This window comes from Hyperolius riggenbachi, chromosome 1 (genome assembly GCF_040937935.1).
Source record: "Hyperolius riggenbachi isolate aHypRig1 chromosome 1, aHypRig1.pri, whole genome shotgun sequence".
NCBI lineage: Eukaryota > Metazoa > Chordata > Amphibia > Anura > Hyperoliidae > Hyperolius > Hyperolius riggenbachi.
Window position 1 is genome coordinate 528,386,128 of NC_090646.1, and position 15,620 is coordinate 528,401,747.

The following is a 15,620-nucleotide window of genomic DNA, read 5'->3' on the forward strand; positions in this document are numbered from 1 at the left end:
TAAGCGTAATTCCGTAATGCGTAATAGCGTAAAATTACGCGTAATGATCCGTAAGCGTAGCTTTTTCCATTACCCCCAGCACTGAGATAGATAGATAGATAGATAGATAGATATCTGGTTGGATTTGCAATGCTGACTCCTCATGTGTGAATGTTTTATAGCAGTCTGAACTGTCCAGATTTCGCCCCTGGCCTATCATCCCTTAGGCCTCTTGCACACTGCAAGTGATTCCGATTCAGATTCCGCTTTTTAATCAGTTCTTACATCCGATTCAGATTCCGATTTGCAGTTTGCTCCCTGCACACTGCAAATCGGAATCTGAATCGGATGTAAAAACTGATTAAAAAGCGGAATCGGAATCGGAATCACTTGCAGTGTGCAAGAGGCCTTACAAGGAGGAGCTGGGAGGAGGCACGAGCCAATCTTTTCCAGTGAGCACAGAGTGGACCACGCCTACAGTAGGAAGGTGGACAGGAGTCAGATACTGGCTTTGTGCAATGTAAACAGCATACGAGAGGAATCGGGTGCAGGATACAGCCTGTATGGCTTATCCTGCTCCTGCACAAATTCCCATTTATGTTAAATACTATTCTCCCTCCAGGCCGCCATGGATGGTGGGGAATGAAATAATTAAGGCTTCCAGCAATTGCTGGAGGCCGAATTATAGTGTTTTTTATAAGTAGCTTCAGCTCTGTCTTCTGACGGTGTTGAAGTTACTGCTTCACCCAAGTCTCCTGCACTGGAATGAAAGTGTTCGATGTAAACATGCCCATATACAGGACACACCAATTTTCACATTTGATTAAAGGCAGATTTGATCACTCTGATTAAATTGGATGGTATTTGATACCCTTAAAATCTCTCATTGAATTTCATTCGATTTTGACCAGAAATCAATTTACAGTGTTGATCATACAGGACGAAAAATCTAGGTCTATTGGGGATGGGCCAGCTTGAGGAACTCCCACACAGCTTGCAGTTGCATACTTTGTAAGCAGATCTGAGTCTTTTGGATGACTGTTTTAAAGAGAATCTGTACTGCGACAATCTTACATAAACGCACCAGCCTGTTTGTTGTGTTCTCCTAGCCCCCTCTGTGACATTTTTGCCGCTCCCGCAGCTTTCCTGGTGATAAAATCAGTTTTCATAGTTTTTGTAAACAATGAAGATGGCCGCCAAACAGGAAATACATCATCAGAGCAGGTGCCCATTTGGAGAAGCTCCTCTCAAATGTGACTTGATTGCTGGAGTGTTACTCCCACGTGCCTTAGCTGCTTGTCTGATCTCTGCACTGATCTCTCTGCACTCACAGCTGTTTGAAATGTCTCAGGTCCACGAGCCTTGCAGACACACTAGCTGTGAGCAGAAACATTGCCTGTGACTCATACACACACAGGAGAGCCTGCAAGGGGTGTGCATAACTTCTCCCTATCACAGCAGAGAGAGTGCATTCCTCTTTGTCTCGACAAGGCTTGACAAGAAAAGAAGGTTAGATCTATTACAGACAATACACAGAAAAAGAGCAGAACCTCCGGGCACCTTCCGTCCAATTGTTTTATTGCAGTGTTAAAGTGATGCTCCAATTGGAGCATAGCGTGACCAAGCGTCCACTGAGACGCGAAACGACCATCGCAGGCCCCAACTGGTGCTCGGCGCCCCCCCACCTCCACAACACCATCACTTGAGGACCAGTCATATGGATGTATCGTAAACGCATCACTTTAACACTGCAATAAAACAATTGGACGGAAGGTGCCCGGAGTTTCTGCTCTTTTTCTGTGTATTGGATGTACTAATGACTTTCTTCACCCATTCCAATGTGCACACGTCCCAGCAGCAGAAGCGTCGGTGATCTGGTGAGAACGGTGGTTCTTTTTGCCCATATGCACCTACACTGCTCCAGGTTAGTGTAGGGAGTGCCACTCACTCACATCTATTTCTTTTTGGCAAAATAGATCTATTACAGAGACAGTGCAACTAGAAAAGGCTGCAGTAATCCAGACCACATTAGAACAGGTATAGGAACTTATAGGATAGAAGAAATAAGGCTGAAAATTTGTTACAGAGTCTCTTTAAAGGACAACTGAAGCGAGAGGGATATGGAGGCTGCTGTATTTATTTCCTTTTAAGCAATACCAGTTGCCTGGCTGTCCTGCTGATACTCTGCCTCCTATGCTAGGTATACACAATGCAATTTTTCTGACAGATTTACTGTCAGATCGATTATTTCCAACATGTTAATCTGATTTCCGATCGATTTTTCAAATGATTTTTCATAGAAGTGAGGACAGAAAATCGATCAAAACATTGATTTGAAATCAGATCGGACATGCTGGAAATAGTCGATCTGACAGTAAATCTGTCAGAAAATTGCATTGTGTGTTCCTAGCATAATACTTTTAGCCATAGACCCTGAACAAGCACCAGCAGCTCAGGTGTTTCTGAAATCAGCTGCATGCTTGTTCCTGGTGTTAGTTAGACACTACTGCAGCCAAATAGATCAGTAGGGCTGGTTCTTCTCTGTTCTGTTCTCTTCTCTTCTCTTCTCTGAATTTCTGTGGTGCAGCTGTATGAAATGTCTCATGCATGTGTTTGTTGTATATATGTATGCTGGTTTTTAACTTTTACTGTATTAGATTCTAGGTATATAGATGCAAAATGCTCTCTGATATGCAGAGATAATGGCCATTCCAGTAAGAGCTCCTACTTTCTCTGTTTTGTGGTGCAGAAAGACTGAGGCATACATTTGAAATCGGCGCCGGTAGACTTGGGCGCAGGATACAGCCGGTTTATGGCTGATCCTGCTTCTGCACAAGTCCGGGCCGTGTTATTTACTATTCCCCCTCCAGGCCGCCATGGATAGTGGGGGAATGATATAATTCGCCTTCCAGCGATTGCTAAAGGCCGAATTAATGTGTTTTTTTAAGCAACTTCGGCTCCGTCTTCTGATGGTGCCGACGTTACTCACTGAGCGCCGAGATAGGGTGATTCCCATTATAGTCTATGGCGGCGCTCGCTGCACCCAAATCTAGCAGCACTGAAAAGCACTGCTCCAAGACTAAGATCTTATCTTCACTTGGCTTCTGGGTGCAAGACACTAGTACCTTGCTGCTCATACAGAGATTCATAGCAGCAACATCTGTCTTGTAAATCTTTTGCATAGCCGCTGTGAATGTTATCAAGTGGAGTTTATTTATTTATGTATTGTATTTATAAAGCGCCAACATATTACGCAGCACTGGACATTAGTTTAGGTTACAGACAATAGTTAGGGGTGACATACAGCAAAATGACAATACAGGAAGACAAGGAAAAACAGATCACACAGCACAGTATGAGTACAAGGTAATGCTTAGTCAGTCACTGGATGGGAGCATGGAGATTAGGCAAGTTAGGTTCACTCAAATGCATAGCATGGGTTCACAGTAATGGAGGTGCATGATCAGGTAGGACACAAAAGGAGGACCCTGCCCAAAGGCTTACAATCTAGAGAGAGAGGTAGGGACACGAAAGGTAGGGGACCAGAGTTCAGCTGTGGGTTTAGAGCACTTGTGGGGGTAGTAGGCCAGAGTGAAAAGGTGAGTTTTGAGGGCCTTCTTGAAGATGTTGAAGGAGGGGGCTGCCCTAGTGGGTGGAGGTATGGAGTTCCATAGTGTTGGAGCAGCTCTTGAGAAGTCCTGGAGGCGTGCATGGGACTGGGTGATGCGGGGGGCGGTCAGGCAAAGTTCATTGGAAGAGCGGCGTGAGCGGCTAGGTGTGTACCACTGAGTAAGATCGGAAATGTAGGTTGGACAGGTTTTGTGGTTAAATTTTTAGCTCAGACACAGTATCTTCAATCTGATTCTGGACTGGATAGGAAGCCAGTGGAGGGATTCACGGAGGGGATCCGCCGTGATGGAGCGATGGGAGCAGTAGATAAGTCTGGCTGCCGCATTCATGATGGACTGCAGTGGGGCTTTTCGGGTCATAGGGAGACCAGACAGAAGAGCATTGCAGTAGTCAAGGCGGGAAATTATGAAGGCATGGATGAGGAGTTTGGTGGTGGCAGAGGTCAGGAAAGGGTGAATCTTACAGAAGTTACGAAGGTGGAAGTTGCAGGACTTTGTGAGGTTTTGGATGTGGGGAGTGAAGGAGAGTTCGGAGTCCAGGGTGACACCCAGACAGCGGGCTTGAGAGGTAGGGCGAATGGTAGTGTGGTTAACAGTGACATGCACATCTGGGAGGTTCATGGATGGCCAGGGTGGGAAGATCATAAATTCTGTTTTGTCTAGATTTAGTTTTAGGAACCTAGCGGACATCCAGGAGGAGATGGCTGATAGGCAGGAGGAGACCTTGTCCATGGTAGTGGTGGATATGTGGAGGGGTGTGGAGGTAGATCTGGGTGTCATCTGCATACAGATGATCGTTAAAACCCATGGAGGAGAGAACCTTGCCAATGGAGGATGTGTATAGGGAGAACAGTAGGGGGGCCAAGGACTGAGCCTTGGGGGACTCCCACTGAGAGGTGGTTGGGGGTGGATGAGGAGTCATTGAAGGCGGCCGTGAAGGAGCGGTTGGAGAGGTAGGATGAAAGCCAGGTCAGGGCGAGATCGTGAATTCCCATGGACTGGAGGGACTGGAGGAGTAGGGGATGATCTACTGTGTCAAAAGCTGCTGAGAGGTCAAGGAGGAGGAGAATGGAGTATTTACCTTCAGCTTTAGCTAAGGCAAGGTCGTTGACCACTTTGGTGAGAGCAGTTTTGGTTGAGTGGGCAGGCCAAAATCCAGATTGCAGTGGGTCTAGCAGTGAGTTGGCATTGAGGTACTGGGTCAGGCTTTTGTGAACCAGACGCTCAAGGAGTTTTGAGGCAAAGGGGAGGAGGGTGATAGGCCGGTAGTTGGAGGGTAGCGAGCGGTCGAGGGAGGGTTTCTTGAGCATGGGTAGTACAGTGGCCTGCTTGAAGTCTGAGGGGAAGGTGCTTGTGGATAGGGAGAGGTTAAACAGGGTAGTGAGGACTGGAGCCAATTCTGTGAAGTGAGGCTGGAGTAAATCAGAAGTGATGGTGTCAAGGGGGGGAAGTAGTGGTATGGGAAGTCTGCAGTAGGTGGTTGACTTCCTCGGTGGTAGTAGGAGTGAAGAAGGTGAGGGGAGGATAGGGTGGAGGAGGAGCTGGTTGGGAGGGGGTGGGAGGTGAAGATTGGATATTTCTTGACGGATGGAGACAATTTTGTTGGTGAAATTGGTGGCTGTGAGGAAAGTGAAATCTGTGGCAGAGAGGAAGGAAACTGAAGGTGGGGGGGGGGGTTTAAGCAGGGAGTTGAAAGTGGCAAAAAGACGCCGGGGATCAGGGTTCGAGTCCTGCGTGGATGCGGGTGGACGGCGTCCACTTACTTTTTCCAGAGAGTGAACGCCGTCCACCCTGGCTTGTGTGGAGGGGAGCAGCGCAGAGAAGGCGAGCTATGGGGACAGCGGGGAAGGGAGGACATCTCCCCCCCCTTCCCTCACCTTCGTGCTCCCCTTCCTGCCTCTCCCCTCCGGTGTTTATAAGTGTCGGACCGGCGGCGAAAGTGGGCGAAGACTTACCGCCTTTTTCCAGCCGCAAGGGACGCTCCGCTCTGTGTGCGGCTGGAAGACCAGACTAGCCGCACACAGAGCGGAGCGTCCCTTGCGACTGAAACGCGGTAAGTCTCCGCCCACTTTCGCCGCCAGCCCGACACTTGAAAACACCAGAGGGGAGAGACAGGAAGGGGAGCACGAAGGTGAGGGAAAGGGGGGCGGGGGAGACGTCCGCCCCTCCACACTGTCCCCATAGCTCGCCTTCTCTGCGCTGCTCCCCTCCTGCTGGGGGCACACCTGGCTAGCTGGGGACATATACCCCTGGCTACATATACTGGGGACATATCCCACTGGCTACATATACTGGGCGCATATACCCCTGCCTACATATACTGGGGACATATACCTCTGGCTACATATACTGGGCACATATACACCTGCCTACATATACTGGGCACATATACCCCTGCCTACATATACTGGGCACATATACCCCTGCCTACATATACTGGGCACATATACCCCTGCCTATATATACTGGGCACATATACCTCTGCCTATATATACTGGGCACATATCCCACTGGCTATATATATTGGGCACATATACCCAGTGCTGGGCCGAAATTACGCATTAGCGTAATTACGCATCGTAATTCACTACAAATGCACCGTAAGCGTTACGTGTAAGGTTACGGTATTACGCGTAATTAATTACGCGTAGACCGTGGGTTACGTTTTTACGCGTAACAAATTACGCGTAAGACAGTAAACTCCCATTGAAATTACACAGTCTGCCGTAATCGCGTAATATTACGCTCCCGTATAATATAAAAAAGCCGCCGACTTTAAGGGTTAATAGCAAAGCCCCCTTAAGTGCTAAGAGCCTCAAATTTGGAGAATATATTAAGGAGATCAGAAGGAATAAGAGGTAAAAAAAATTTTTCAAAAAGACCTTATAGTTTTTGAGAACATCGATTTTTAAGTTTCAAGGGCAAAAATGTCTTTTAAATGTGGAAAATGTCAGTTTTTTTTGCACAGGTAACAATAGTGTTTTATTTTCATAGATTCCCCCAAGTGGGAAGAGTTTTACTTACTTCGTTCTGAGTGTGGGAAATATTAAAAAAAAACGACGTGGGGTCCCCCCTCCCAGACCTCTTTAACCCCTTGTTCCCCATGCAGACTGGGATAGCCAGAATGCGGAGCACCGGCCGCGTGGGGCTCCGCACCCTGACTATACCAGCCCGCATGGTCCATGGATTGGGGGGTCTCGGAAGGGGAGGGGCAGCCAAGCTTTCCCCTCCACCTCCAAGCCCTTGTCCAATCCAAGGACAAGGGGCTCTTCTCCACCTCCGATGGGCGGTGGAGGTGGAGGCCGTGATTTCCTGGGGGGGGGGGGGGGGGGTTCATGGTGGCATCTGGGAGTCCCCTTTAAAAAGGGGTCCCCCAGATGCCCACCCCCCCCCTCCCAGGAGAAATGAGTATAGAGGTACTTGTTACCCATTTCCTTTAAGAGTTAAAAGCAAATAAACACACAAACACATAGAAAAAGTATTTTAATTGAACAAAAAACATAACCACGAAAAAAGTCCTTTAATATTCTTAATTAACCATTAATACTTACCTGTCCCTTTAAAAGCCAGTTCCCACGCAATATCCTCGGAAATATACTAATCAGGTACAATGTAACAAAGTTATTACAATGTAACAACTTTGTTACTTTGTAACACCACCGCACCCGACGTCACTCGCCGCTCACCCGCCGGCCGCCGCATACACGCTAAGTCCCCGCCGTCCACTCCGCCCACACCTGTCACCCATATACATGCTGGCACCCATGGGTGCCAGCATGTATATAGGTGACATGTGGGAGAGGCGGGGAGGGCAGCGGAGCCGGCGGGGACTTAGCGTCCCTTCACCCGACAGAGCTCTGAGCTATAGCTCAGAGCTCTCGAAAGCATCTTTGTATTTGGGCTCCAAGGAGCCCCATTGGTCCTCAGCAGACCAATGGGGTTCCTTCAAATCAGAAGGAACCCCATTGGTCTGCTAAGGACCAATGGGGCTCCTTGGAGCCCAAATACAAGGATGCTTTCGAGAGCTCTGAGCTATATAGCTCAGAGCTCTGTCGGGTGAAGGGACGCTAAGTCCCCGCCGGCTCCGCTGCCCTCCCCGCCTCTCCCACATGTCACCTATATACATGCTGGCACCCATGGGTGCCAGCATGTATATGGGTGACAGGTGTGGGCGGAGTGGACGGCGGGAGCCGGCGGGGACTTAGCGTGTATGCGGCGGCCGGCGGGTGAGCGGCGAGTGACGTCGGGTGCGGTGGTGTTACAAAGTAACAAAGTTGTTACATTGTAATAACTTTGTTACATTGTAACTGATTAGTATATTTCCGAGGATATTGCGTGGGAACTGGCTTTTAAAGGGACAGGTAAGTATTAATGGTTAATTAAGAATATTAAAGGACTTTTTTCGTGGTTATGTTTTTTGTTCAATTAAAATACTTTTTCTATGTGTTTGTGTGTTTATTTACTTTTAACTCTTAAAGGAAATGGGTAAGGGGTACAAGTACCTCTATACTCATTTCTCCTGGGAGGGGGGGGTGGGCATCTGGGGGACCCCTTTTTAAAGGGGACTCCCAGATGCCACCATGAACCCCCCCCCCCCAGGAAATCGCGGCCTCCACCTCCACCGCCCATCGGAGGTGGAGAAGAGCCCCTTGTCCTTGAATTGGACAAGGGCTCGGAGGGGGAGGGGAAAGCTTGGCTGCCCCTCCCCTTCCGAGACCCCCCAATCCATGGACCATGCGGGCTGGTATAGTCAGGGTGCGGAGCCCCACGCGGCCGGTGCTCCGCATTCTGGCTATCTCAGTCTGCATGGGGGACAAGGGGTTAAAGAGGTCTGGGAGGGGGGACCCCACGTCGTTTTTTTTTAATATTTCCCACACTCAGAACGAAGTAAGTAAAACTCTTCCCACTTGGGGGAATCTATGAAAATAAAACACTATTGTTACCTGTGCAAAAAAAACTGTCATTTTCCGCATTTAAAAGACATTTTTGCCCTTGAAACTTAAAAATCGATTTTCTCAAAAACTATAAGGTCTTTTTGAAAAAATGTTTTTCCTCTTATTCCCACTGATCCCCTTAATATACCCTGTGAATTTGGTGTTCCTAAATTTTAAGCAGGCTTTGCTATTAACCGTTAAAGTCGGCGGGTTTTTAAATGTATATATTTTTCCTTTGAAACTTTAACATCGATTTTCTCAAAAACTATAAGGTCTTTTTGAAAAAAAAATTTTCCTCTTATTCCTTCTGATCTCCTTAATATATTCTCCAAATTTGAGGCTCTTAGCACTTAAGGGGGCTTTGCTATTAACCCTTAAAGTCGGCGGCTACCTAACATTGATCCATGCGTCAACTTTTCCGCTTGGCAGCATGACCATACGCATTAATTGCTAGTAGGATTTTACGCGTAAGCCTATAACGTAACAACCTGAATTACGGTATTCTTACGCGTAATTGCGTAAGGGCAATGCGTAATTACAGACATGTACCGAAATTGAATGTCTATGCTGTAAGCGAAATTTCGTAATGCGTAATAGCGTAAAATTACGCGTAATGATCCGTAAGCGTAGCTTTTTCCATTACGACCAGCACTGCATATACCCCTGCCTATATATACTGGGCACATATCCCACTGGCTATATATATTGGGCACATATACCCCTGCCTATATATACTGGGCACATATCCCACTGGCTATATATACTGGGCACATATACCTCTGCCTATATATACTGGGCACATATCCCACTGGCTATATATATTGGGCACATATACCCCTGCCTATATATACTGGGCACATATACCCCTGGCTACATATACTGGGCACATATACCCCTGGCTATATATACTGGGCACATATACCCCTGGCTATATACACTGGGCACATATACCCCTGGCTATATATACTGGGCACATATACCCCTGCCTACATATACTGGGCACATATACCCCTGGCTACATATACTGGGCACATATCCCATTGGCTATATATACTGGGCACATATCCCACTGGCTATATATACTGGGCACATATCCCACTGGCTACATATACTGGGCACATATCCCACTGGCTATATATACTGGGCACATATCCCACTGGCTACATATACTGGGCACATATACCTCTGCCTATATATACTGGGCACATATACCTCTGCCTATATATACTGGGCACATATCCCATTGGCTATATATACTGGGCACATATACCCCTGGCTATATATACTGGGCACATATACCCCTGGCTATATATACTGGGCACATATACCCCTGCCTACATATACTGGGGACATATCCCACTGGCTACATATACTGGCACATATACCTCTGCCTATATATACTGGGCACATACCCCACTGGCTATATATACTGGGCACATATCCCACTGGCTATATATACTGGGCACATATCCCACTGGCTATATATACTGGGCACATATCCCACTGGCTACATATACTGGGCACATATACCTCTACCTATATATACTGGGCACATATCCCACTGGCTATATATACTGGGCATATATCCCACTGGCTATATATACTGGGCATATATCCCACTGGCTATATATACTGGGCACATATCCCACTGGCTATATATACTGGGCACATATCCCACTGGCTACATATACTGGGCGCATATCCCTCTGCCTATATATACTGGGCACATATCCCACTGGCTATATATACTGGGCACATATACCCCTGGCTATATATACTGGGAACATAACCCACTGGCTATATATACTGGGCACATATACCCCTGCCTATATATACTGGGCACATATCCCACTGGCTATATATACTGAGCACATATACCACTGGCTATATATACTGGGCAAATATACCCCTGGCTATATATACTGGGCACATATACCCCTGCCTATATATACTGGTCACATATCCCACTGGCTACATATACTAGGCGCATATACCTCTGTCTATATATCCTGGGCACATATCCCACTGGCTATATATACTGGGCACATATACCCCTGCCTATATATACTGGGCACATATTCCACTGGCTACATATACTGGGCACATATACCTATACCTATATATACTGGGCACATATCCCACTGGCTATATATACTGGGCATATATCCCACTGGCTATATATACTGGGCATATATCCCACTGGCTATATATACTGGGCACATATCCCACTGGCTATATATACTGGGCACATATCCCACTGGCTACATATACTGGGCGCATATCCCTCTGCCTATATATACTGGGCACATATCCCACTGGCTATATATACTGGGCACATATACCCCTGGCTATATATACTGGGAACATAACCCACTGGCTATATATACTGGGCACATATCCCACTGGCTATATATACTGGGCACATATACCCCTGGCTATATATACTGGGAACATAACCCACTGCCTATATATACTGGGCACATATCCCACTGGCTATATATACTGGGCACATATACCACTGGCTATATATACTGGGCAAATATACCCCTGGCTATATATACTGGGCACATATACCCCTGCCTATATATACTGGGCACATATACCCCTGCCTATATATACTGGTCACATATCCCACTGGCTACATATACTAGGCGCATATACCTCTGTCTATATATCCTGGGCACATATCCCACTGGCTATATATACTGGGCACATATACCCCTGCCTATATATACTGGGCACATATTCCACTGGCTACATATACTGGGCACATATACCTCTGCCTATATATACTGGGCACATATCCCACTGGCTATATATACTGGGCACATATACCCTTGACTACATATACTGGGCACATATACCACTGGCTACATATACTGGGCACATATACCCCTGGCTACATATACTAAGCAACTATACCTCTGGCTACATATACTAGGGACTACTATACTCATGGCTACTTATACTGGGGACACCTATAGACCTGGCTACCTATGCTGGGGGTACCTATTTTGGGGGAACTGCTGCATTTTTGTGGAACCGCTGTTATGTATTTTGGGTAACAGCTGCCAGATTATGTGTATGTTAGGGGAATGGTTGCTGCCAGATTACGTGTATTTTGGGGAACTGCTGCCATATTGTGTATGTTTGGGGGACCACTACTGCCAGATTATATGTCCTTTGGGTGTTACGTATATTTTGGGTGTTCCGTTGCCAGGTTTCCTGTATTTTGGGGAACTGCTTCCAAATTATGCGTATGTTGGGGGAACTGCTGCTGCCACATTGTCTATTTTGGGGGAACCACTGCCATATTATCTGTATGTTGGAGGAACTTCTACCAGATTATGTGTCTGTTTGGTGAAATGCTGTCAGATTACATCTATTTTTGGGGGATACACTACGGCAGAGCTCAAACTTCCTCGGCAGACCTTTTACATCAATCACTGCTAAGGTCATGTATATTTGGCCCCACCCATGACCACGCCCACGGTATGCTTGACCACGCCCATTTCGCGGCGCAGGACTTTTCCAAGTGAGTCCACTCACTTCTTTTCCCAGGACTAGACCCCTGCCGGGGATAGAAAGCTTATGCTCCGATGAGCTTGGTAAAGTATTCCTGCTTAGCATGAGCAAGGGCAGTGTGGAACTGCAGCAGGTTAGTCTTGTACTGTAGGAAATCCTGGTTAAGTTTTCCTCCATTTCCGTTCAGTGGTGCTTGTTTTTTCCTCTGGAGGATGCGAGTATGGGTAGTGCGCCAGGACTGGGGTCTTTAACCATTTCAGCCCGCGGGGATTTTTCACCTTATGCATCGGAGCAATTTTCACCTCCCATTCATTCGCTAATAACTTTATCACTACTTATCACAATTTATTGATCTATATCTTGTTTTTTCCGCCACTAATTAGGCTTTCTGTGGGTGGTAAATTTTGCTAAGAGCCACTTTACCATAAATGCATTTTAACAGGATTAATAAGAAAAAAATTGAAAAAATTCATTATTTCTCAGTTTTCGGCCTTTATAGCTTTAAAATAATCCACGCTACCATAATTAAAACCTATGTATTTTATTTGCTCGTATGTCTCGGTTATTATACCATTTAAATTTTGTCCCTATCACAATGTATGGCGACAATATTTTATTTGGAAATAAAGGTGCATTGTTTCCGTTTTGCGTTCATCGCTATTTACAAGCTTATAATTTAAAAAATGTTTGTAGTATACCCCCTTCAAATGCATATTTAAAAAGTTCAGACCCTTTGGTAACTATTTATGTCTTTTTTTTTTTTTTTTTCAATTGTAATTTTTTTTTTCCCATTAAAATTTTTATTTGGGGAATATTTTGGTGTGGGGCATAAACAGTTAATTTTTAATGTTGTTCTCTGTGTAAATTGTAATGTTTAAATTTTTTGCTGTAGTTTTACTATTTGGCCACAAGATGGCCACCTTCATTTTTGTTTTCAATCCTTGTACTTCCTGCTAAGCGGAAGTACAAGGGCGATGCGGAACTCTCTCCGGGCAGAAGAACTGAAGCCTCACAGGTGAGCGCTTCGGTTTTTCTGCGGGGGAAAGGGATCGGTGATCGGGAACTATGTTCCCTTTCACTGATCCCAGGGCTACCGGGCGGCACAGCGGGGATGCGGGCGCACGCCCGCGATCGCGGGCGGGAGCGCGCCCAAGCGCGGGAGCGCTGCAGAGCTGCCGCCCGGACGTGAGCTTCACGTCCGGGCGGTGGAAATGGTTAAGGTAGCCACACACCATACAAATTTTTAAGTATCTTTTCAATTCAAGAATTGCAATCCATTTTTTATACTGATTTTACCATTTCAAAAATCTGACCAATGTACCACACACTTGTAATCAATTTTTACCTAATTATGAAAAAAATATTAAACTGTGAAAAGTTTTTTTTTTTTCACTTTAAAAACTGTTCTAACCAGCAGGGGAACTGTTCTGCATGCTAATAAAAAATGTCACTAACTAAACTGAAAGGAGTTATCAGGGAAATATTGCAAAATGAGGTTTATGGTGTGTACACACTTGAAAGATAAATGAAAGATATCAGACCAATTTAACCCCCTTCCATGTAGTATGAGAGCCACAGCTACACAGTCTATTCTATGGAGCTGAACTCCCCATTAGATAAACATCTTTGCAAGATGCTGTACACATTCAAAAGATCATTATCTGCAAAAGATCTGTTCCTGCAAAAGATCCATTCCTGCAAAAAGCATTCATAGTCTATGATATTTGCAGATCCTCATACACACATTGTTTAACAGACTTCATCTGCATATCTGACAATCATCTGCAGATCTGAAAATCCATTCTGGTGGATCTGATCTGCAGATGATCTGTAAAAACTTCATAATCAAACTGAAGTGGTATTCCAACATCACCGTTCTTAAGAAAGGGGTTGCTATAATATTGGTAGTCCAATGAACATTTCTGCAGGAGCTTCCCCACCACTCCCTGCAGAATAGTAAGGCCCAAAAACAACCAAATGTCATGTTTGGTGGCAGGTTCCCATGTCCTGCTCCTCAAAAAGCGCCCTTGTGGAGCAACCAGTTGTTGAGTGGCATAGCGGTTAGTCTCCTCCACTATCTTTTCAATAACCGCATCCATAAAAAAGAGTTGCAGGTAGGCCAGGAGGTTGCACTCGCATGCTTTCTTCAGGCCAGGTTCCCCAGTAAAAGGGAAATGTGTGGGTGGAGGTAGAGCCTGAGAAAGAACTATGGGGCACCAAACGTGGACATCACTGACGTCGGTGGCGATGAAGTCGCTGTCGCTACCTGGGTCAGATGACAGATCTCCACATGCGTCACTGTCACTTGAGTCCGCCAATGACTGCAGATCTCTATCCTCCAACTCCACCAGCGCTTCCACATTGAGACGCCTTCCGGAGGCTGACACCATAGTAAATGACATGGAGGTAGAGGTCGGTGCAAACGCCAGGCAGAGAGCTGTCAAATCCAGGCAGAGGTCGGTACAAGCAGCAGGCAAAGAGTAGTCAAAATCCAGCCAATAATCGGCAACAATAAATCAATCAAAGTACAATCAATAGTCCGTGCAGGCAGAAGGCAGAGAGAATAGTCAAAGTTCAGGCAAAAATTGTTAACAGGTAGGCAGAAAAATAGCAGATCAGCAACTCATAGATCACAGCACAGCTCAGCCACAGCCAGGAAGCAAATAGCAACATTGCATTGGATACAAACTCACTTTTATCCAAAAGTGAGTTTACCGCCGTCCGCTTCAGGGAATGGTCTGGCAACGCACCTAGTGTGAACTGGCTCTTGCAGTGAGGGGCAGGGCTCTCTGTACAGTAATTTCCATAGTTTGTGATTTGCTTAAAATGTTCAGCTATGTTCAGTAATGGAGAGTTGTTGGGAAACCCTGCTACAGTAGATCATATTGGGTATATATGTTATGGCCAGAAGCCGAAGTCTGGCCACTTCGGGTTCTGGCCGGTCAGAATGCGAAGTGGCCGCCTCATGCGGCCAATGTACAAAACACACATTAATATCGGACTTTGGCCGGCCAGAACGCGTTGTGACTTCACGTGGCCGGCCAAGTCCCGAAGTCCCGCTCAGCCATGCACAGCTCCCCAGCAAAGCACCCACAGCCATGCACAGTGCCCAGCAAAGCACCCCCAGCCATGCACAGCCCCCCCCCAGCAAAGCACCCCCAGCCATGCATCCCCCCTCATCTGTGACTAATCACCACAATAATTTGATCTCTCCCCTGTGTCACCTGACTGCCACAGCAGAGCAGCTAATTTAAAAGCACAGCATGTTAATATGTCTGCCCCCAAGAAAGCAGGATGTAGACACACTGCAGATTTGTATCAGCTGTAACTAAGAAATGCTTTTCTTTCAAAAGATTATTATGCTGTATCTTTCAGAGCAGAGAGGAAGTTCCGAGTGCCATTCATGGTGCTGGACAGGACCCAGGATGTTCTGGGATTTGTGCGTTTTGGACTTTGGCCGTTTCTAGAACTGGCCGGCCAATGTCTGAAATTCCCAGCATTATGGACTTTGGCCGATGTCAAATCGGCCAGTTCTAGAAACGGCCGGCCAATT

General features: G+C 46.3%; 1 pseudogene; it reads right to left on the reverse strand.

Moving 5' to 3' along the window:
• Positions 1 to 15,620, reverse strand: part of LOC137534598 (serine/threonine-protein kinase TAO3-like) — a 288,974-nt pseudogene that overhangs the window by 179,880 nt on the left and 93,474 nt on the right.